Below are 10,037 nucleotides of genomic sequence, written 5' to 3' on the forward strand. Positions count from 1 at the left end.
ATATGTTTGTTCATTTAATCCTCACAGTAGATTATAACCCAGGCACACTTGATGGAACTGAAAACAAAGATATTAAGGGACTTACTCAAGATTACAGTAATACACAACAGAGTTAGGACTGGAACTCTTATTTTTCTGTCTTAATTCAGTCTCTTTCCACAGTATCATTTAAAAAAACAAAACAAAACCTTATCCTTAATAAACCATTATCATGGGGGCGCCTGGGTGGCTCAGTCGTTAAGCATCTGCCTTTGGCTCAGGTCATGATCTCAGGGTCCTGGGATCAAGCCCCGCATCCAGCTCCCTGCTCCGCGGGGAATTTGCTTCTCCCTCTCCCACTCCCCCTGCTTGTGTTCCCTCTCTCGCTGTGTCTCTCTCTGTCAAATAAATAAATAAAATCTTTAAAAATAAATAAAATAAAATAAACCATTATCATGATGACATTAATGTTTATTGAAAAAGGTATATAGGTGTATTTTGAGCTTCTTTGTCCAAAATAGTCTTCACTGAGATTGCTTTACTTGGTAATTTCTCTATGGAAACACTAAACAGTGAATTTTTTTACAATGTATCAGTAAAGTCTATCTTTCAACTACATTGACATAAAGCAAACCATCTTTTATTAAAAAATCTAAAATAATTTTGCTGATGGAAATATCATAATTATGCTCTCTTGTAGAAAATAGCTAAGAGTAACATTTGGCATCACAGAACACTCTGTCATGTGAAATTTGTCTTAAAATGTTATTCTGGACAAGAGGTATTTGTCATTCATTCTCCTCCAAATATCAAACATAGAAATAATTCTCAAATCAATTAAATGCTGCTAACTTAAAAAAATAGTGCAATAAATTGCCAATTTAGAATCAGATCTCAACATCATCACAATTATGCCTGAAAGCATCTGGACAACACAAATTTCAATGTGGCCAAAAGCCTATTAATATTTTTGTGGTAGGATTGCCTGACCTCAATCATTCAGTTAGATTTGTGTGTAACTACTGAGAGGTGCCTCTAGAATATGAGATCTAGTTCACACTTGAAAATGAATGTTTTTTAAAATATGTTTCATCATTTCTCTCTTTGATTCAGTCTGAGAGGTATTTCGAAGTGGGAATTTATAAGCGTCTAGAGAGAGAATACATATATGTTTATATAATTGTTAAATGCAGGTGTGGAAAATGACCTCCACATATCCTCAAATAGATGATACATGCATGTTAGGAAAACAAGAGAAAAGAGTGAACACTTTAGCGCTTGTTTCCTAGGTTCTCACCACTATTGTCATCAGGGAGAAATGTATAAGTATTTAAAATACAGGCATTAAGGCAAACATACACATTTTAAAAACCTAGAATGACACCTTCACCCTACCCTTTGCTGAAGGAAGTTGGCTTTTGTACCAATCAAATTTTTAGCACAGAGATATAATGGAAAGAGCAGCATCGAAAAATCAGAGCAGCATGTACTTTCCCCCATAGACACTCCTGTTATTGGTATGATACTTAAAATGAACCTCTTCCCCATGTCCTCTGTCCTCTGGGGTTAACCAGCTTTGTGCAATGACAGCAGCCAATCCTCCTGCTGTCTGAAGTCCAGATAGTAGCTAACCCTGCACCTTTCTCACTTGCTAGAAGTTACAGTGGCGATTACTAGGCATGTGCGAATAAGCCAGTGCAAAGAAGACTCACTGCTAATGTGAGCATCAATCCCTGTCTTTGTGCAAGAACTATAAAACCGACTCACACAAAGAAACACATTGGCATCTCCATGATAAATATGTGGGATCCAGGCTCCAGGATGGCCCCCAGTGAACCTCATCCTTAGAATTCTCACCCCTGTGTATTCCCCTGTCACAATGGATAGGACCGGACCATGCTATCAATAGAATGCTGTAGAAATCACAAAGTGCAACTTCTGAGTCCTGGTCACAAAGCCTTCTTTCTCTTGGATCCCTCACTCTGGGAAAGGTGGTCACCATGCATTGGGGAAACTCAAATAGTCCCATGGAGATGTCTTTAGGGTAAGGAACTAAATAAAGCCTCCTGCCAATTTCCAGCACCAATTTATCAGCCATGTGAGTGGACCATCTAGGGAGAGGATCCTCCAGCCCTAGTCAAGCCTTCAAATGACTGCTGGCATGTGACTGCAACCTCATAAAGAAAAACCCAAGCCAGAACCAACCAGCTAGACTGCTTTAGAATTCCTGCCCCATAGAAAGTGTGTGAGATAATAAATGTTTGTTGTCATTTTAAGCCACCATATTTAAAGCCAATTGTTTGTGCAGCAATAGGTAACTAATAACAAAGTGTTATAGATTCTTAGGTCACAGCCAAAACAGCAGAACTTTAGCCTCTGATTTTTCTCTATTGGCCGCACTGTGGGAATTACCCATCATTTGACATGAGTAGACAGAACAGAAAGGTATGTTTATGAAGTCTCTATTAGATATGGTATTGTTGTTGTACAAAATATTCTATCTATTTTTTTAAGCAATAAATCCCTTTGCAATTAGGGACAAGTAGTTTGCATTGTTACTTTGACTCTGAGAAGCTGAGGGCAGGCCACCCCAAGATGGGCCTCTTTGGCATGAAGATTATTCTGAGCTGAAGGCAGTAGAGACCCTACCACTTCAAGAGAAATTTTGCCCCTTCCTTAAATACATAGAAGAATCTAAATTAGGGGTCTTCCCCAGAATGAGAGCTATTAGCCTAAATAAATTTTATTTGAGCGACCCATCTGTATGGCAGGGCAAGCATCTAATTACCAAACATCTGCTTTTCTGCTTATTGTCCTGTGAATTGCATTCCTTTTTTCTGAAGTCTCAGACCCCTACCCCCCCTCTCCTTAGTTCAGGGTGACACATATACTTCATTTTGCCTAACTATCTTTAGAATTTCCATGTCTGCGTTGATTCCCCACATAGATTATTAAATTTTATTTTCTCCTGATAATCTGTCTCATGTCGATTTGATTCTCAGTCCAGCTAGAAGGACCCTTGAAGGAGACAGAAATTCTTGCCCCCTTTCAACTTTTTGTACACCGATGACTAAAATCTATTCCACATGGATTGGGAATGGAGTAGTGCGCAGGAGAAGAAAAATTTCAGTTTAAAGATTTTACTTACCAAATGTTCTGCACTTATAAATAATCTTTTTCGTACAGATAAGCCCTACCTATGCTAGGTTGAAGGCTTTAAAAATAGTTTTTAACATTTTAGTTACCAAGTTTATCTCAGATAAATACATGAATTGGCATAGATAATCCTGATGTTGAAAAGTAACTTAAATAATTTCAGAACTACTGAAACTGATAGGTCAAGGTAACAAATGTTTGATCATGCTACCCTTAAGAAACTCTGGCTAACTTGATTTATGAGCCTGTTTTGCAGAAGTGGTACTGACCACCGATGAGACTAGCTAAAACTGGAGTAAACCAGGAGGAATTCTTGCAGTTGTGCAGAAGGGATAAGAGTGAAGGAAAGTAGCCTCTATGAGGACACACCCTGAGATCCTCCTGTCCATTCCTCAAGTTGGCAGGCCATTCATTTTTTATACATAGGAGGGTTGTACAAGCGTGTCACTAGGTGGCGCCTGCGAGAAGCAGTGATACCTTCCCTTCCCCTAACCTCACCTTTTTCCAACCACCAATCACCTACATCCACGCTCAAGACACCTCCCACCCCGTAAATTCCTATAAATTCTCAGCTTTCCCTTTCCTTGGGGATGCGGATTTGAAAATTTTTTTCCCATCTCTGTGCTTGGTGCCCTGCATTAAAACCCTTTTTCTCTGCCACAAAAACTGGTGACAGTGTTCAGGCTTTGCTGCACATCGGACAACAGGATGTTTGGTCAGTTACACTATCATGGGTGGGTCACTTTTGAGCATCCAGGAGCCCCAGCTTGCATAAATCTGTGTAAACCCTTATTTCACTAGTTTATTTTTTCAATAAAATAATTAAGAATGTAATTTAGAGGGACACCTGGGTGGCTGAGTAAGTTAAGCAGCTGGCTCTTGATTTCGGCTTGGGTCATGGTCTCAGAGTCCTGGTATCCAGCCCGGGGTGCGCCCCCTGCTCAGCAGAGGTCTGCTTGAGGATTCTCTCTCCCTCGCCTGCTTGCCCATGTGCGCGCTCTCTCTCTCTCTCAAGTGAATAAATAAATCTTAAAAAAAAAAAAAAAGAGAGGCACCTGGGGGGCCCAGTTGGTTAAGTGTGGGACTCTTCGTTTTGGCCTCAGGTCATGATCTCAGGGTCCTGGGATCCAGGCCTGCACTGGGCTTCCCGCCGAGCTTGGAGTCTGCTTGAGATTCTCTCTCCTTCTCCCTCTGCCCCTTCTGCTCTTGCTCTCTCTCTCTCTCTCAAATAAATAAATAAATCTTTTTAAAAAATGTAGTTTAGAACTTCTACAGCATATTTTTACAAAAGTCTGAAATAGTTTTCTTTTTCCTGCCTCTCCCCTAAATGTCCCTTAAGCTACTGTCTGATTTCTCTCCTGCCATCCTCCTTTTTCTCACTCCTCAACCTACTGTAGTATGGTTTGTACCAATCATGCTATAGATACTATTCTAAAAAGTCACCAAAATCTTCTAACTCCCAGGTACAACAGTCTCTCTTTGTATGCCCTTCTGTAAGCAGAAAGAGTTAGGGGTCCCCAGAAAAAGAAAGATGAGGCATATCTTTTTTGACAAAAGTCATTTTAGGCTCCCGGACATCTTGTGATCTATGCTATTTTCCCAGAGCACATTTCTTGCAGAACTTCCTGGGATTTGTTGAAATTGCAGAAGAACTGACCTCGGTAGATAATGATTTTAAGGAAACAAACAAAAACAACAACAGCAAAAATGTAAGAACAAACAGCCACTGTCAGGTCAGGAGATAGCCTAATCCTATCAGTGACAATAAATCAGGGGTAAAACTCCCATTGCTAGTTCAAAAGTAAAGATTGGACTAACGTTCTTGAGTTATCTTTGCCAGCTCTAAACACCTTTGGGCACTCACATACTGGACCAACTAAGCCAAAGAATTAAAGATGCTGGCTATTGCCAGCCCTGGTGACTTTGACCTGGACTCGGCCACTTTAAGGCGACTTTTGCCCCTCTTCACCCGTGTGTTTCATGGGGAGCAGGAGGCGCCTGGCTGTCCTGTGAAGATGCCTCAGCACCCCTGTCCTGTTTGCCCCGCCGGCGGGCGTTTTCAGCCTTCACTCAGGGGGACAGTTGGTGTGAGCGTGAAGTGGACGATGAGGACGGATGCAACCAAGTGTCCCCCAGCCTATGGGAGGAATTCTCAGCCAGGGTGTCATCAGAGCCTCGGAAGGGCTCATTACTCCAGTGGGACAGGGAGGGGTCTCCGGTTCTGCTTGATCAGCACAACGGCATTTTCTGGGCAGTTGCAGGTGGCCAAGTCCAGGAGGTGGCCTGTCCGTGGCCTCTCAATTCCCTGTTCGCTGCTGTTCGCCATCCTCCTCGCCTTCCTCCTCGCCATCGCCTACCTGATCATAAAAGAGTTAACATGCTGAGAATTTGAAGAATAAAGACAACATAGATACTGGGCTACTAGGATTCTGGACTCTACTTGCAATATCTCTATCTGCAGGATTCTCTTGCCGTCGATTTTCTTGGAAAGTGACTTATTTTGACTCTTTTGAGCCAGGAATATTTCCTCCTACTTCTCTTTCACCTGTCAGATTCAAGAAACTGACCAGACATTCTTTCCACATGGGCTATATAGCATGGCAATTTTGAATGACATTTTAGTTGCTCTTAACTGGAGCATGGTGCCTCATGTAAACCCACACCGAAACAAAAATTTTGGCAAAACTTAGTCATGATTGCTCTGTAATAAGAGGGAAGAACATCATTTGCCTATTCAGAAGACCAAGAAACCTGCTATTCATTGTGTGGTTCAGATATGTGTCATATCATTGTCATTATGGAGGACTTTCTGTTTATTTTTGTTTTGTTTTGTTTCAGAGGATCTTTTTAAGCATCATTCTAGAGCTTAAGCATGGAAAATATCTGAATATTAAGTTTCAAATAATTCCCTAAAACTGTAAGATATTTACCTCATCTTTTTACTTTTGTGTGTGTTGTCCTTATAAGTTATAGAAAGCATTTTAATGGAAATCAAACACAAAAATTTGAGTACAGGGCAATGCCTACCTTACCATGTGTAATACTACACTTCTGCTAAGAAATATTAGTAGTACTATTCAACTGTAATAGAAATACTTATTTATTCATGATATTAAGAAAACAAACAATGCATATTACTTTGACATTTTATAGAAGCTACTTTTAAATCAGAATAGTTTTCAATAATTATAAAAATCAATAGAAGGTGCATCATATATTTTTATTTTATTTTATTTTTTTAAGTAGGATCCATGCCCAGCATGGAACCCAATGTGGGGCCTGAACCCACAACCCTGAGATCAAGACCTGAGCTAAGAGTCAGACTGCTTAACTGACTGAGCCACCCAGTCACCCCAATGTGCATTTATATTTTTTAATGGGGTATAACTCTTTATGTGGTTTCTTTTTACATATTTTCCTACTATATATTAAATTTGTATGTTTTTAAAATGGCTACATCTAGACAATGTAAATGTTATTTTTTAGCTTGTGCAAACTTAATGCCTACCATTTTAAGTAAGTATGTTGTCTTTAACAAAAAGCACAAAAAAAACCCCCAAAAACCCAAAGACAAAAACAAAAAAACATACACTGACTTGAGTTTTAAAATTAAGTAAACCTATTTTAGTAAAAGAAGATTTAAAAAAAAGTAGATTATTTAAGCAGTTAAAATACTGAGAAGTTTGAATTGTTCATTATTTGTGTTTCCAAAGTTGCAAATATTTGTCTTGGTGTATATATGGTTACTCCAACAGAACTGATGTTATTTTGTTTTTAATAAATATAGATCTGAAATTTTTATATTTAGAAATGCTTGAACTACTCTGTTTTTAATCTCAAAAATTTAGTTACCAAAATAGAAAAGATATTTTGATACAGTGTATATATGTATACTTTTTTAATATATAGTTTCATAATTTTCCTATTTAAACGTTCTTCTATAATTGTGGTGTTAATTTTCTTTTTCATAGTAACTAAGCTTAATTGTTCCCACTTCCTTTCTATATACCTGTTTAGAAAGTCGCTTCAATTTTAAGAAGATGGACCATTTAAAATGCTGTTTTCCCTGGCCATGGAAAAACTTATATTAAGAAAGCATTGTGTAGCTAAACTCCTAATTCAGGCTAAATGGGAAATGAGTATGTACAGCCTCATTACTGTTACCTGCTAAGTGTTGTTACTGAGTAAATGATTTAATGATATTTCTAAATAAAAAAAAAAAGACTTTTGCCCCAGTGCCATGCTGAATTCCCCACTCTGCAAACTCCTTCTTGAATATCATGCACCATTAGCTTTAAACTTCCCCAGTTTTATTGTTCAAGGAGACACTGCTTTAGGAAATATCCCTGGTGTTCTCCTTTACTTATTGCAGGTAAAACCTTTCCTTTTCCTCTTCTTTGGCTTGCCTATGTCTTTTGGCTTGCCATCCACCAAGTGGTGAACCCAGTTTCAGGTAACACTTGATTTAACTCTCTGAAGTACGTTGTGATATTGTTGGGTGCTCCTCTACTAAATTTCATGACATCAGTCTTTCTTTATTCACTACTTCTCTTGGATGACTTTCCATCTCTTTTGCTGACACCTTGTGCTAACCTCTCAAATACCTGTTTTCTTTTTTTTTTTTTTAAGATTTTATTTATTTATTTGAGAGAGAGAGCACGAGCCGGGGGAAGAGACAGAGGGAGAGGGAGAAACAGACTCCCTGGTGAGCAGGGAGCCGGATGTGGGACTCAATCCCAAGACCCTGAGATCATGACCTGAGCCGAAGGCAGACGCTTAACCAACTGAGCCACCCAGGCGTCCCTCAAATACCTGTTTTCTTAAGATGTCAATTCTCAGCCTTCTTCTTTTTTTTATATTACAACTTCTCCCAGGGCAACACGATTTTCTTCCTGATTTTGATTAAGACCAACATCAATACGATTTTCAAACCTCTATCATCAGCCCAAACTTTTAAGCCTCAGAACTGTTTCCTCTAGGCCACTAAAATCCCCACCCAAATGCCTTGCAAACAAAATCTATTTCAGTATGATCATGACTTTCCCCCCCAACCTGCTCCTTTTCCACATGTCCTCTTCAGTTGGTAGTACCACTCTCCATTCTGTCTCATTCTGTCATCTCCCTTCCCACACTGAGTTGAGCAGTTAGTCTCAAGGTCCAGTTCACTCTATTTTCAAACTGTCTCTTAAGCTTCCCTCATTTCCCTGTCATTTCTTATCCCACCATCTTCCCTATATTATTGAAATCTTCTCGGGGTGCCTGGGTGGCTGTCATTAAGCATCTGCCTTCTGCTCAGGTCATGATCCCAGGGTCCTGGGATTGAGCCCCGCATCGGGCTCCCTGCTCAGCGGGAAGCCTGCTTCTCCCTCTCCCACTCTCCCTGCTTGTGTTCCCTCTCTCACTGTGTCTCTCTCTGTCAAATAAATAAATAAAATCTTTAAAAAAAAAAAAAAAGAAATATTCTCTGATCTATCCTACTTTCAGAGTTACCTAAGAAAAATATAAATTGTTCCTGTTACTCTCCTTTTAAAAATCTCTACTAATTGTTGGGACACCTGGGTGGCTTATCCGGTTAAGCATCTGACTCTTAATTTCAGCTCAGGTCAAGATCTCACAGTCTTGAGACCCAGCCCTGCCTTACGCTCCATGCTCAGCAGAGAATCTGCCTGAGGTTCTCTCCTTCTTCCTCTGCCCCTCCCCCTGCTCTCTCTCTCTCTCTCTCAAATAAATAAATAAATAAATCTTAAAAAAAAAACTCTAATGATTGTCAATAGCCTATAAGATATAATTCAAAAATCTTCACTTACAAAACTCATTGCCACTTACTCCTAGCCTAGCTTTTCAGGGCCATCCCCCAACACTCCCCAAAACATTCCTGAAAATCACTCATGTCAAACTATTTCCTCTTTTCCAAACACACCTTGCATTCCACACCTTTTACCTTTGTTTACTTTTCTCTCTGTCCCAAACCTTCTGTGCCACATATCTCTCCCTGGAAAGATCACTTTTTTTTTTTAAATATTTAAGATAAACATTGTCTCTTTTCTGGAGTCTTCACACACGCTTTCCCTAGTAATTACTTGTTCACTCATCTGTCTTCCCTCAGCACATTAAGTTTACAGTAGTAGAGTATTAAAACATAACGTATTACATTGTGTTGTAGTTCATTGGGTGTGTTTCTACTTCGTAGGGAAAAGAATCTTGTCCTATCATCTTTTATTCCCAGCACCGCAGCATGCTAAATCAGGAATTTAATCTAGATTTATTAAATAAATGGACTAACGAATTAATGGAAGTTTGAATGTACTGTCTTTCCTCTCTCATTTTTTTCCCTCAACATTGTATTGGTCATAAGCTCCTATTTATTTTACTTTCACGTTGTCTCCTCAACCCATTCTTCCTTCTTTCCTCCATTTTCATTGCTTTGGTGGAACACCTAGATGCAAAGAGACATAAAACTGTTTAATCAAATGATGTAAAAAGAGGCTTCCAAATTTTTTAATTCTATATGGGACTTAAGGCAGGGAAGAAAAGGGTTAATGCCTTAACACTGACACTTGGGTTGGATTCCAAATGTGACTATCAAAACTAAATGAACAATAAAATGATCATTGGAATTGCAAGATAATATTTTTGTGGCCCATAGAAAGTTCTGGATTATCTAATTACTGAATATGCAATTATAATTCATGTTGAGTTATTCTAATATATTCAAGTCTCATCATTTCCCTTAGTTGACTTCACTACCATCTCTTCAGGAACCATCAAATGACATCTTTTTGACCATACTTCGAGTCAAATCACTGCTACTTTAGCCAACTTCTTAATGTTTAATAGCTCATCGTAACTCTTTGTGTTGTGTCTATATGTTGTAAGCATATATACTTTGTGTATGTGCTTAA

General features: G+C 39.0%; 1 pseudogene; it reads left to right on the forward strand.

Moving 5' to 3' along the window:
- The first annotated feature begins 437 nt into the window (after window positions 1-437).
- LOC110592079 lies at window positions 438-5,745 on the forward strand (annotated as a pseudogene).
- The last annotated feature ends 4,292 nt before the right edge of the window (window positions 5,746-10,037 follow it).

The sequence above is a fragment of the Neomonachus schauinslandi genome, chromosome 3 (genome assembly GCF_002201575.2).
Source record: "Neomonachus schauinslandi chromosome 3, ASM220157v2, whole genome shotgun sequence".
In the NCBI taxonomy this organism is placed as follows: Eukaryota; Metazoa; Chordata; class Mammalia; order Carnivora; family Phocidae; genus Neomonachus; species Neomonachus schauinslandi.